General features: G+C 42.3%; 1 long non-coding RNA gene and 1 pseudogene across 1 annotated transcript in view; both read right to left on the reverse strand.

Annotated features, from left to right (window-relative positions):
* Nucleotides 1-14499, reverse strand: part of LOC140606149 (uncharacterized) — a 29525-nt gene that overhangs the window by 12650 nt on the left and 2376 nt on the right. The window lies entirely within an intron of this gene.
* Nucleotides 4024-4860, reverse strand: LOC140607440 (programmed cell death protein 10-like; annotated as a pseudogene).

Genomic DNA, 14499 nt, shown 5'->3' on the forward strand with positions numbered 1-14499 from the left:
ACTTGATTGGAATCAACCACAAAAGTAGAAAGATGCAGATGTGGTGGATTGCTCATGTGTCCAAGCCTTTCTTGGCACATGACAGAAGGATTGAGGAGGATGGCAGGATGCAGAGGAGGTGCCAGGGGAGCCATCTGCACTCCCATCTTTTGGCACAATATAAAAGTAGGTATTTTCTTGTGGGTAAAATGGACAAGACAGTAAGTTGGTGGGCTGAACCCACTTGCCCGTAACCTGCCAAGAGGGGAAGTCTTTCAGAACCCTCCTAACAAATTTACACAGGTGTTCCCAAGAAAGCCAGTCACTGGCCGCCTGCCAGATATATATATATATATATATATATATATCAATAAGGAGAAGTTATCCCACCAATGTAAATAGGAGTCCATATTAGAAACTCTACTGATATAATTAACTATACTTATTCATTGAAGAAAAAAACATATAGTTGATAAAAAATAGAGCCTGAAGGAGCATCCAGTAAAAAGTCAACACTTTTGTTTAAAATTTCCTTAAATAATCTCTATACCCAAAGAGTGGCTCGAACTCACAACCCCAAGCTCAAAAGCTACATGCTCTACCCACTGAGCCAGCCAGGTGCCCCAATACTTGTTTTTTTTAAACTCATTTTTAATTTATTTTTAAAGATTTTAATTATTTATTTGAGAGCAAGCACAGAGGGTGAGGGAGAAGGAGATGCAGGCTCCCTGCTGTGCAGGGAGTCCAACTTGAGGCTTTATCCCAGGACTCTGGGATCATGACCTGTGCTGAAGGCAGATGCTTAACTGACTGAGCCACCTAGTCACCCCTAAACTCATTTTTTAATAAGCATTCTTACCAAATTAGAAATAGAAGAATCTCTTTAATTTAATAAAACAACAACAACTAGGGACTCCTGGGCATCTCAGTCTGTTAGGTGATCTCAAGTCAGGTCTTGATCTCAGGGTCATGAATTCAAGAAAAAACAAAACGAAGCAAATCAATACAAATGATGACAACACGGGATCCCTGGGTGGCGCAGCGGTTTGGCGCCTGCCTTTGGCCCAGGGCGCGATCCTGGAGACCCGGGATCGAGTCCCACATCGGGCTCCCGGTGCATGGAGCCTGCTTCTCCCTCTGCCTGTGTCTCTGCCTCTCTCTCTCTCTCTATGTGACTATCATAAATAAATAAAATTAAAAAAAAAAAAAAAACAAATGATGACAACAACTATTTATCAGAAACCAATAGAAAACACTACTCTTAATGGTGAAATATTAGAAATTTACATTAAAGTATTGAATTTAACACCTGGGTGGCTCAACGTTGAGCATCTGCCTTCAGCTCAGAGCTTGATCATTGTCCAGGGATTGAGTCCCACATTGGGCTCCCTGCTAGGGGCCTGCTTCTCTCTCTGCCTGTGTCTCTGCCTCTGTGTCTCTCAAGAATAAAAAATAAAATCTTTTTTAAAAATATGGAATTTAACAATAAATACCCTTTTTATTTTATTTATGTATTTATTTGACAGAAAGAGAGAGAGCAGAAGTAGGCAGAGTAGCAGGCAGGGGATCCCTGGGTGGCGCAGTGGTTTAGCGGCTGCCTTTGGCCCAGGGCGCGATCCTGGAGACCCGGAATCGAATACCACATCGGGCTCCCGGTGCATGGAGCCTGCTTCTCCCTCTGCCTAAGTCTCTGCCTCTGTCTCTCTCTCTCTCTCTCTGTGTGACTATCATAAATAAATAAAAATTAAAAAAAAAAAACAGTAGCAGGCAGAGGGAGGGGGAAGAAGTAGACTCCCTGCTAAGCAGGGAGCCCGATGTGGGACTGAACCCAGGACCTCAGGACCATGACCCAAGCCAAAGGCAGGTGATGAATGGACTGAGCGACCCAGGTTCCCCAATAAATGCCCACTTTAATCTCTCATTCAATATTTCTCTGAAGCTCCATAGATATGGAGAAATGAAAAGTAAATAGGGGATCCCCAGGTGGCGCAGCGGTTTGGCGCCTGTCTTTGGCCCAGGGTGCGATCTTGAAGATCCGGGATCGAATCCCACGTCGGGCTCTCAGTGCATGGAGCCTGCTTCTCCCTCTGCCTGTGTCTCTCCTCTCTCTCTCTCTGTGACTATCATAAATAAAAACTAAAAAAAAAATAAATAGGAATAATATAGTTTATAAAGGAAGAGACTAAATTTTCAGCAATACACTATGAAGAGTCAAGACAACTGAAAAACTATTAGAATAGGGGCACTTGGGTTGCTAAGTTAGTTAAATGACCGACTCTTAATTTAGGCTCAGGTCACTTTTTTTTTTTTTTTTAAATGGGAGTCCAGTAGCAGGCTGTATATTACTTTTTTTTTTTTTTTTTTTTTTAAGCTTTGTTTACTTATCCTGGCTCTCCATGCCGGGAGCCTGATGCAGGACTCGATCCTGGGACTCCAGGATCACGACCTGTGCCAAAGGCAGGCACTCAACCACTGAGCCACCCAGGTATCCCCATGTGTATCTTCATAAATACATTTGTGTTAGAAAGGTAAAACATATTTTTAAAAATTTAAAGAAATTCAGCGGCGCCTAGGTGGCTCAATTGGTTAAGTGTCTGCCTTTGGCTCAGGTCATGATCCCAAAGTCCTGGGATTGAGCCCTGCATTGGGCTCCATACTCAATGGGGAGTCTGCTTCTCCCTCTACCCCTCCCCCCACACTCTTTTTTTTTTTTTAAGATTTATTTATTTATTCATGAGAGACAGAGAGAGAGAGAGAGAGGAGAGAAGACATAGGCAGAGGGAGAAGCCCCCTTCCCCCACTTATACTCACTTTTTATCTCTCACTCTCTCCTAAATGAATAAATAAAATCTTTTAAAATATATAAAAATAAAAATTTAAACAAATTTAAAATAAAATAATTTTGAAATATTTAAAATAAAATAATTAGCCTATCTTTACAAATAAAAACACAATAACTTAAAAAAACACTAAACTGCAAGCTCCCGGAGGCAATGACTCATCATATTTTTAATGTCCTATTTCCTTCTTGTAGTGCTTAGTACACTGCCATGTATGGATATTCTACTCAAGACAAGTCAAGTGAAGTCTTGTTTCCATTATAGGAAATTTTTCAACAAAGTTGGGAGATTCATACTTAAGCGTGTGATTTAATGACCTGGTGATTGTTTTAAAGGATTTTCAATGGAGTATAAAGTACCCATTAACACAGCAGCTGTGAGAAGTGCTGTATCTTACCGTGAGAGCCACCTCTACAGCACCATCATTTCTTTTTTTAAAGTAATCTCTCCACTCAATGTGGGGCTCAAACTCATGACCCTGAGATCAGGAGTCAAGAGTCCTACCAATTGAACCAGCCAGCACCCTGTGCACCATGATTTTTTATAAGTTTATAGCCCCAGATGCTATATCAAAAATGTTTCTGCTTTTTTTTTTCAACACGGTACTGAAAGTCCTCGCCACAGAAATCAGACAAGAAAAGGAAAAAGAAGGATGACTAGGTGGCTCAGCAGTTGAGCGCCTACCTTTGACTCAGGGCCTGATCCCAAGTTCCTGGGACCGAGTCCCGCATCGGGCTCCCTGCATAGAGCCTGCTTCTCCTCCCTCTCTATGTCTCTGCCTCTCTCTCTGTGTCTCTCATGAATAAATAAATAAAATATTAAAAAAAAAAAAGGAAAGGAAAAAGAAATGATAGGCATCCAAGTAGGTAAGGAGAAAGTAAAACTTCCACTATATTCTTAACAGATGTAAACTATTTATTAAATATTTGTTACCAAATATTGTTAAATACAATATTTACAGCATATCACTTTTTTTCCAGCATATCACTTTCAAATATTTTTTATTTATTTATTTGAGAGAGAAAGAGCATGAATAGAGAAGAGGCAGAGAGAGAGGGAGAAGCAGACTTCCCACTGAGCAGGGAGCCCGATATGGGAGTCTATCCCAGGACCCTGAGATCATGACCTGAGCTGAAGGCAGACGTTTAACCGACTGAGCCACCCAGGCACCCAGAGCAGTATATGTTTTCAACATATACAAATTTCATGCCACAGTTTTGAAGGTCTGAAGTACCAAGTTGGTTTGATGAATTAAACAGTTGACACTTACGAACATATTTATTGCCTTGCCATCTTTATAATAGGTTTTCAGAGTAACACTGAAACCTTTGGAGTACTTTACAAATTCTTTCTTTCAGTATTCAAGTGCGCTGCAGTTCTGGTATTGATACTTCTTGAAGACATTATTCATTTATATTATTTTTTTTAATTTTTATTTATTTATGATAGTCACAGAGACAGAGAGAGAGAGAGAGAGAGAGGCAGAGACACAGGCAGAGGGAGAAGCAGGCTCCATGCACCGGGAGCCCGACGTGGGATTCGATCCCGGGTCTCCAGGGTCGAGCCCTGGGCCAAAGGCAGGCACCAAACCGCTGAGCCACCCAGGGATCCCTATTCATTTATATTAAATTCTTTTATTACACTAGCTATATCCTGGATTGCAGAAATGTCTCTGTCATTGATCTTATCTGGGATCTTACTGAGACTTTGTTTAAATGTTCATGCCTTTTCATTTAGCTTCTGCAATTCTAGATCTGTTCATTCAGTCATATGCTCTTCTCTATCATTAGCTGCTATTTGAAGGAGGGACTCTGTGAAGTTAAGTTCTACACTTTTTTTTCTCTAAAATTTTCATAACGTCTTGTTTGAGTCCTGGATTTTCTTTTTAAGCCTTAATGAAAGCTGCTTTCAGTATCTGAGCTGCAGACAGGTTTACTCATTCTAGCTCATTAAACATAGGATACATTACTGCATAGAGGGGTGTAGAAACCATGGAAGTGGTTTCAGCTTCATTCTTCATCTCTTCCATTGTCATCCTCATCCAAAAGGCAGCTACAGTAGAACAAGCAGTTCTAAAATTCAGAGGAGGGGTAGCCCGGGTGGCTCAGCGGTTTAGCGCCGCCTTCAGCCCAGGGTCTGATCCTGGAGACCTGCGATCCAGTCCCACGTCAGGCTCCCTGCATGGAGCCTGCTTCTCCCTCTGCCTGTGTCTCTGCCTCTCTCTCTCTGTGTCTCTCATGAATGAATAAATAATTATTTTATTTTTTTTTCATTTTTATTTTATTTATGATAGTCACAGAGAGAGAGAGAGAGAGAGAGAGAGAGAGAGAGGCGCAGAGACATAGGCAGAGGGAGAAGCAGGCTCCATGCACTGGGAGCCCGATGTGGGATTCGATCCCGGGTCTCCGGGATCGCGCCCTGGGCCAAAGGCAGGCGCCAAACCGCTGCGCCACCCAGGGATCCCTCATGAATGAATGAATAAATAAATAAACCAATTAAAAAAAATTCAGAGGTGTCTTCATCCACAGCAGTATTTCTTTTTCCTTTTTATGATGAAAGAATAGGGCACAAAGCATATACTGACTGGCAACTGAGGCACTGATTTCACTTCCCACCTTTATTTATTTATTTTTCAGTAGGCTCTGTGCCCACCAACTCATGACCCTGAGATCAAGACCTGAGCTGAAATCAAAAGTCACATGCTTAACCGACTGAGCCACCCAGGTGCAGATACTTCCCACTTTTAAACTTTCACCATTGGGGCACCGGGATGGCTCAGTTGGTAAAGAAACTAACTTCTTTTTTTTTAAGATTTTACTTATTTATTCATGAGAGACACACAGAGAGAGGCAGAGACATAGGCAGAGGGAGAAGCAGGCTCCCTGGAAGGAGCCCAATGTGGGACTTGATCCCCAACCCCAGGATCATGCCCTGAGCCAAAGACAGATGTTCAACTGCTGAGCCTCCCAGGTGTCCCAAGAAACTGACTCAATTTTGCCTCAGGTCATGGTCTCTGGCTCATAGGATCAAGTCCAGAGTTGGGCTCTGCTCTCAGTGTGGAGTCTGCTTGAGATTCTTTCCCTCTCCTTCTCCCTCTGCCCCTCCCCTTGCTCTCTCTCTTTCTCTCTCTCAAATAAATAAGTAAATAATCCTTAAAAAAGACTTCCACAAAAAAAAAAAAGACTTCCACTATTTTCTTTTTTTTTTATTTTGTGATGTCGAAGATCACTTCTTTTTTTTTAGTTTTTATTTATTTATGATAGTCACAGAGAGAGAGCAAGAGGCAGAGACACAGGCAGAGGGAGAAGCAGGCTCCATGAACCGGGAGCCCGACATGGGATTCGATCCCGGGTCTCCAGGATCGCGCCCTGGGCCAAAGGCAGGCACTAAACCGCTGCGCCACCCAGGGATCCTGACTTCCACTATTTTCAGAAGACATAATACTACATACAGAAAACCCCAAAGACTCCACAAAAACTACTTGAACTAATAATCGAACTCAGTAAGGTCACAGGATACAAAATTAATATAAAGAAATCTATTGCATTTCTACACACTAATAATGAAGTTGTAGAAAGAGAAATTAAGAAAACAATCCCATGTATAATTGTACCAAAAATAATAAAATACCTAGGAATAAATTCATACTCATATAGAGTATGAAAGACCCATACTCTGAAAACTATAAAATATGGATGAAAGAAATTGAAGACAACACAAACAAGTGGAAAGACATTTCATGCTCATGGATTGGTAGAACAAATATTGTTAAAATGTCCATACTACCCAAAGCAATCTACAGATTTAATGTAATCCCTATCAAAATACCAACAGTATTTTTCACAGAACTGGAACAAATAATGCTAAAATTTGTATGGAACCATAAAAGGCCCCAAATAGCCAAAGAAGTTTTTTTTTTTTTTAACTTTTTACAAGGGATCCCTGGATGGCGCAGCGGTTTGGCGCCTGCCTTTGGCCCAGGGCGCGATCCTGGAGACCCGGGATCGAATCCCACGTCAGGCTCCCGGTGCATGGGGCCTGCTTCTCCCTCTGCCTGTGTCTCTGCCTCTCTCTCTCTCTGTGACTATCATAAATAAATAAATACCTAAAAAAAAACAAAAAACAAAACTTTTTACAACAAAGTTTTATTTTTTTTATATAATACATTTATTTTTTATTGGAGCTCAATTTACCAACATACAGAATACATAACACCCAGTGCTCATCTCGTCAAGTGCCTCCCTCAGTGTCCGTCACCCATTCACCCCCACCGCCTGCCCTCCTCCCCTTCCACCACCCCTAGTTCGTTTTCCAGAGTTAGGAGTCTTTATGTTCTGTCTCCCTTTCTGATATTTCCCACACATTTCTTCTCCCTTCCCTTATATTCCCTTTCACTATTATTTATATTCCCCAAATGAATGAGAACATACAAAGTTTGTCCTTCTCCGATTGACTTACTTCACTCAGCAGCCAAAGAAGTCTTGAAAAAGAAAAACAAATCTGTAGGTATCACAATCCCAGATTTCAAGATATACTACAAAGCTGTAGTAATCAAAACAGTATGGTAGTGGCACAAAAAGAGACACACATATCAATGGAACAAAATAGAGAGCACAGTAATAAACCCACTGTTATATGGTCAGTTAATCTTTGACAAAGGAGGCAAGACTATCTAATGGGAAAAAGATACTCTTTTCAACAAATGGTGTCTGAAAAACTGGAGCAACATGGAAAAGAATGAAACTGGATCACTTTCATACACTATATCCAAAAATAAATCCAAAATGGGGCACCTGGCTGGCTCAGTTGAGGAGGGTGTGACTCTTGATCTTGGATTCATGAGTTTTAAGACCGATGTTAGGTGTAAAAATTACCTGAATAAATAAAATTTAGAAAATCCAAAATGGATTAAGGAGCTAAATGTGAGACCTAATATCATAAAAACCCTGGTTATAGAGCATAGGTGGTAATTTATCTGACACCAGCCATGGCAGCAATGTTCTAGATATGTCTCCTGAGGCAAGGGAAATAAAAGCAGAAATAAACTATTGGGACCACATCAACATGAAAAGCTTGTGCATAGCAACAAACCATCAAAATGAAAAAATAATCTACTGAATGGGAAAGATATTTGCAAATGACATGCCCAACAAAGGGTTAGTATACAAAATATATACATAATTTATACAACTCAACACCAAAACCCCAATCCAATAAAAAATGGGCAGAAGACATGAACAGTTATTTCTCCAAATAAGATAGATGGCCAACAGACACATGAAAAGATGCTCAGCATCATTCATCAGGGAAATGCAAATCAAAACTACAATTAAATATCACCTTACACCTGTGAGAATGCCTAAAATAACACAAGAAACAAGTTTTGGCAAGGAGGTGGAGAAAAAGGAACCCTCTTGCATTATTGGTGGGAATGTAAACTGGTGCAGTCACTGTGAAAAACAGTATGGAACTTCCTCAAAAAGATGAAAATTAGGGATTCCTGGGTGGCTCAGTGGTTGAGTGCCTGCCTTCAGCCCAGGGCGTGATCCTGGAGACCCAGGATCAAATCCCACGTCAGGCTCACTGCATGGAGTCTGCTTCTCCCTCTGCCTGTGTCTCTGCCTCTCTCTCTCATGAATAAATAAATAAAATCTTAAAAAAAAGATGAAAATTAGAAATACCATGTGATCTAGCAATTCCATTACTGGGTATTTACCCAAAGAATATCAAAAAGATACATGCACACCTATGTTTATTGGAGCATTATTTACAATAGCCATACTATAGAAGTAATCCAAGTGTCTATCAATAGATGAATGGACGAAGATGTGGTATATATACACAATGGAATATTATTAAACCATTAAAAGGAATGAAATCTTGCCACTTGCAGCAACATGGATAGATCTAGAGAATATGATGCCAAGTAAAATAACCAGTCAGAGAAAGACAAATACCATATGATCTCACTCATATGTGCAATTTAAGAAACAAACAAAGGAAAAAAAAAAAAAAAAAAAAAAAAAAAAACAAACAAAGGCACCTGTGAGGTTCAGTCAGTTAAGCATCCAACTCTTGATTTCGGCTCAGGACATGATGTCAGGGTCATGAGATGGAGCCCTGCCTTGGGCTCTGCGCTGGGTAGAGAACCTGCTTAAGACTCTCTCCCTTTACCCCCAACCCACCAACCACATATGTGCACACTCTAACTCTTAAAAAAAAGGAAGAAAAAGAGACAAATCACTCTTTTTTTTTTTTTAATACTCCACACCTAGTGTGAAGCTCAACACAGGGCTTGAACTCACAATCCTGAGATCAAAACTTGAGTTGAGATCAAGACTTGAGTTGAGATCAAGAGTTGATTGCCCACCCAGGCACCCCCAAAAGACTCTTAACTATATATACACAAACTGATGGTTAGCAGAGGGGATGTGAGGGAGATGAGTGGAATAGGGAATGAGGATTATGCACTTATTGGGACATCTGGGTGGCTCAGTGGTTGAGCGTCTGCCTTCAGCTCAGGTCAGGATCTTATGTGCACTTATGATAAGCACTGAATAACATATAGAACTGTTGAATCAGGGGATCCCTGATTTGGTGCCTGCCTTTGGCCCAGGGCGCGATCCTGGAGACCCGGGATCGAATCCCACATCGGGCTCCCTGTGTGGAGCCTGCTTCTCCCTCTGCCTCTCTCTCTCTCTCTCTGTGTGTGACTATCATGAATAAATAAATAAATAAATAAAATCTTAAAAAAAAATTGTTGAATCACTATATTGTACACCTGAGGGGTGTCTAGGTGGCTCAGTTAGTTAAGCATCTGAGTGTCTTTGGCTCAGGTCATGATCTTAGGGTCCTGGGATCATCCCATGTCCAGGTCTCTGCTCAGCAGGGAGTCTGCTTCTCCCTCTCCCTCTGCCCCTCCCCCTGCTTGTGCTCTCTTTCTCTCTCTCTCAAATAAATAAATAAATAAAAATCCTTTTTTTTTTTAAGATTTCATTATTTCATTTATTTTTTCATGAGAAACAGAGAGAGGCAGAGGGAGAAGCAGGCTCCCTGCAGGGAGCCCTATGTGGGACTGGATCCGAGACCCTGGGGTCACGCCCTGAGCCGAAAGCAGACACTCAACAGCTGAGCCACCCAAGCATCCCCAATAAATAAAAATCGTAATTGTACACCTGAAACTAGGATCGCACTGTATGTTAACTATGCTGAGATTAAAAAATTTAAAAACGTTTGTTTGTTTTTGTTACCTTATCAATTACTGTCTGTTGTTTGTTGAGAGGACAGCAGTAGAGTCAGAGAATCAATCTTGGTTTAAGAGTTCTGCCTTCTCTGATCCCTGGGTGGCTCAGCAGTTTGGAGCCTGCCTTTGGCCCAGGGTGTGAACCTGGAGTCTGGGGATTGAGTCCCACATCCGGTTCCCTACATGGAGCCTGCTTCTCCCTCTGCCTGTGTCTCTGCTTCTCTCTCTGTGTCTCTCATGAATAAATATAACTGATTTTGTAAGTTGATTTTGTGTCTTTCAACTTTACTGAGTTAGTAAGATCTAACACGTTTTGTTTTGTTGAACCTTTAGTATGTATTTTCTGCTTAAAAGGTCAAGTCTAAAAAAAAAAGGTTAAGTCTACAAACAGTAGTCATTTTACTTCTTCCTTTGTAGTTCAAGTGCCTTTTAATTCTTTGTATTTCCTAATTGCTTTGGCTAACAACTTCTAGTACTACACTGAATAGCTGGGGAAAGGAGGCATTTTATCTTTTTCATGATCTTTTTTTTTTTTTTTTTTAAAGATTTTATTTATTTATTCATAGACACAGAGAGAGAGAGGGGCAGAGACACAGGCAGAGGGAGAAGCAGGCCCCATGCAGGGAGCCCGATGTGGGACTTGATCCCGGGTCTCCAGGATCACACCCCAGGCTGCAGGCGGCGCCAAACTGCTGCGCCACCGGGGTGTCCCATCTTTTTCATGATCTTAGGGGGAAAGCTTTCGGTCTCAACATTGAGTATGATGTTACCTGGGGTTTTTTCATATATGGCCTTTATTATGTTGAAGAAGTTCCCTTCTATTCCTAGTTTATTATATTTACTATGAAAGGTCAAATTTTTTTTTAGATTTTATTTTTTACTATTTTACTTTTTTTTTTAATTTTTATTTATTATTTATGATAGTCACAGAGAGAGAGAGAGGCAGAGACATAGGCAGAGGGAGAAGCAGGCTCCATGCACTGGGAGCCCGACGTGGGATTCGATCCCGGGTCTCCAGGATCGCGCCCTGGGCCAAAGGCAGGCGCCAAACCGCTGCGCCACCCAGGGATCCCCACTTTTTTTACTTTTTATTTTTTGTTCATGAGAGAGAAGCAGAGACACAAGCAGAGGGAGAAGCAGGCTCCATGCAGGGAGCCTGACGTGGGGAAATAGGGACGTGGGACCCGATCCCGGGACCCCAGGGTCCTGATCCCCGAAGGCAGGGCTAAACCGCTCAGCCATCTGGGCTACCCGAGATTTTACTTTTTAAAGTAATCTCCACACCTAGCATGGGGCTTTAATTTACAACCGAAGATGAAGAGTCACATGTTCTACCAACTGAGCCAACCAGGCACCCTTAAAGATTTTACTTTATTTTTTCCAAAGATTTTATTTTATTTTTTTAAGATTTTATTTATTGGGGCAGCTTGGGGGGCTGAGCGGTTAAGCGCCGCCTTCAGCCCAGGGCGTGATCCTGGAGACCTGGGATCGAGTCCCACGTCAGGCTCCCTGCATGGAGCCTGCTTCTCCCTCTGCCTGTCTCTGCCTCTCTCTCTTTCTCTCTCTGTGTGTCTCATGAATAAATAAAAATCTTAAAAAAAAGATTTTATTTATTTATTCACGACACACACACACACACACACACACACACACACACACACAGGCAAAGACATAAGAAGAGGGAGGGGAAGCAGGCTCCTTGCAGGGAGCCCGATGCAGGAGTTGGGCTCTGTGCTGGGGATAGAGTCGGCTTAAGATTCTCTTTCCCTCTGCCCCTCCCCCTGCTCTCTCTCTAAAAAAAAAAAGAAAAAAAAAAAAAAATAAACGATCTCCTTGGGGCAGCCCAGGTGGCTCAGTGGTTTAGCACCGCCCAAGGCCTGATTCTGAAGACCCTGGATTGGGTACCACGTTGGGCTCCCTACATGGAGCCTGCCTCTCCCTCTGCCTGTGTCTCTGCCTCTCTCTCATGAATGAATGAATGAAATCTTTTTTTTTAATGAATGAAATCTTAAAAAAAGAAAAACAACAATGAAGTTTTTTTTTAATTTTATTTATTCATTCATGAGAGACAGAGAGAGAGAGAGAGAGAGAGAGAGAGAGAGAGGTAGAGACCAGGCAGAGGGAGAAGCAGGCTCCATGCAGGGAGCCTGACACGGGACTCGATCCCAGGTCCCCAGGATCACACGTGGGGCTGAAGGCAGCACTAAACCGCTGAGCCACCCCGGTTGCCCTATTTAAGTTTTTTTTTTTAATGAATTTTCCATTATTTAGGCATGATTAAGTCACTGGCCATTGGTGACTAACTCAATCCCCAGCTTCTCCCATCCCTGGAGATCAGGAGTAGGGTGGGTAGGTTAAACAATCCTTGGGGGTGCCTGGTTAAGTATCTGACTCTTCAATTCAGCTCAGTTCATGATTTCAAGGTCATGGGATGAAGCTCTAGGTCGGCTCTGTGCTCAGTGCAAAGCCTGCCTGGGATTCTCTCTCTGCCCCTCCCCTGCTCTCTCTCTCTATCTCTCTCTAAAACAAAACAAATCAATGTCTTTTTTTTAAAGATCTAATTTATTTATTCATGAGAGACAGAGAGAGAGGCAGAGACATAGGAAAGGGAGAGGCAGGCTTCTCACAGGGAGCCCAATGAGGGACTAGATAGATTCCAGGACCCCAGGATCATGACCTGAGCGGAAGGCAGATTCTTAACCACTGAGCCACCCAGGCATCCCCTAATCCTATTTTTTGTTAATGGTACTACTAGTACTCATTATCCCAGTGACTCAGTGGGAAGGTGGGAAGTCAATTTTAATTTTTGTCCCTCCTCACAAAATCTACACATCTAATCAGCCTTTTTTTTTTTTTTTTTTTTTTTTAAGATTTATTTGGGAGAGAGCAGAGAGACTACAAAAGTGAGCATGAGTGGGAATGAAAGTCAGAGGGAGAGGGATAAGCAGGCTCCCTGCTGAGCAGGGAGACCAACACAGCAGCTTTCCCTACCAATCTTTTTTTTTTTTTTTTTTAAGATTTTATTTACTCATTCATGAGAGACAGAGAGAGGCAGAGACATAGACAGAGGGAGAAGCAGATTCCTCACAGGGAGCTGATGAAGGACTGGATCCCCTGATCCTGGGTTCATGACCTGAGCTGAAGGAAGATGCTTAACCGACTGAGCCACTTTGGTGCCCCACAAACCTTTGTAAAAAAAGCTTTTATTGGGACGCCTGGGTGGCTCACCAGTTGAGCCTCTGTCTTCAGCTTGGGCGTGATCCTGGGGACCCAGGATCGAGTCCCACATCGGGCTCCCTGCAGGGAGCTTGCTTCTCCCTCTGCCTATGTCTCTGCTTTTCTCTCTTTCTCTCTCTGTCATGAATGAATAAATAAAATCTTAAAAAAAAAAAAGACTTTATTTCTTGAGAGACAGAGATTGTGAGCACAAGCTGTGGGGGAGTGGCAAAGGGAGAGGAAGAAGCCGACTCCTCACTGAGCAGGGAGCTCCAATGGGGCTCGATTCCAGGACCCTGGTATCATGACCTGAGCTGAAGGCAGACATTTAACTGACTGATCCACCCAGGCGCCCCAACTTTTTTAAAACATTACTTTTAGGTAATCCCTAAAGCAATGTGGGGTTTGAATTTACAACCTTGAGATCGATTTGCATGCTCTACCAACTGAGCCAGCCAGGTGCCCCCAGCTACAAACTCTTGTGGTTTTTCCCTGCAGTACTATTCCTATTCTTTCCTTCCTATTCTCATTGCAACAATGTGTTGCCTTTTACCTCTTTTATTGTAGCCTGATAGTTTATTTTTTTAGTTTATTTTTTTTAAGATTTAATTTATCCATGAGACACAAAGAGAGAGAGAGGCAGACACAGGCAGAAGGAGAAGCAGGCTCCATGCAGGGGGCCTGATGCACGACTTGATCCCGGGACTCGAGGATCACTACCTGAGCCGAAGGCAGGCACTAAACCGCTGAGCCACCCAGGGATCCCTTAGCCTGATAGTTTAATCTCTTCTTTAATCACAGGTATACCATCTATTTTGTTTAGTTTTTATTTCATAATCATAAATTTAATTTTGCAATCCAGCTAGACTTGGAGAGGAGTAAGGAAAATATGCAATCCATAGAACCGTAGTGAGAGCACAAAGATTATAGGATATATTTTTTTAAGATTTTATTTATTTATTCATAGAGACAGAGAGAGAGAGAGAGGGGCAGAGACACAGGCAGAGGGAGAAGCAGGCTCCATGCAGAGAGCCCGACGTAGGACTCGATCCAGGGTCTCCAGGATCACACCCTGAGCTGCAGGCGGCGCTAAACCGCTGCACCACCAGGGCTGCCGATTATAGGATATTTTAAGCAGATGGGGTACAGGGGCGCTCTCCTGAGCTATAGAAGTAACAGTCTGTAGTAAAAATACAAGTCAAATTTATTAGACTTGTCCAT

The sequence above is a fragment of the Canis lupus genome, chromosome 16 (genome assembly GCF_048164855.1).
Source record: "Canis lupus baileyi chromosome 16, mCanLup2.hap1, whole genome shotgun sequence".
Classification (NCBI taxonomy): domain Eukaryota; kingdom Metazoa; phylum Chordata; class Mammalia; order Carnivora; family Canidae; genus Canis; species Canis lupus.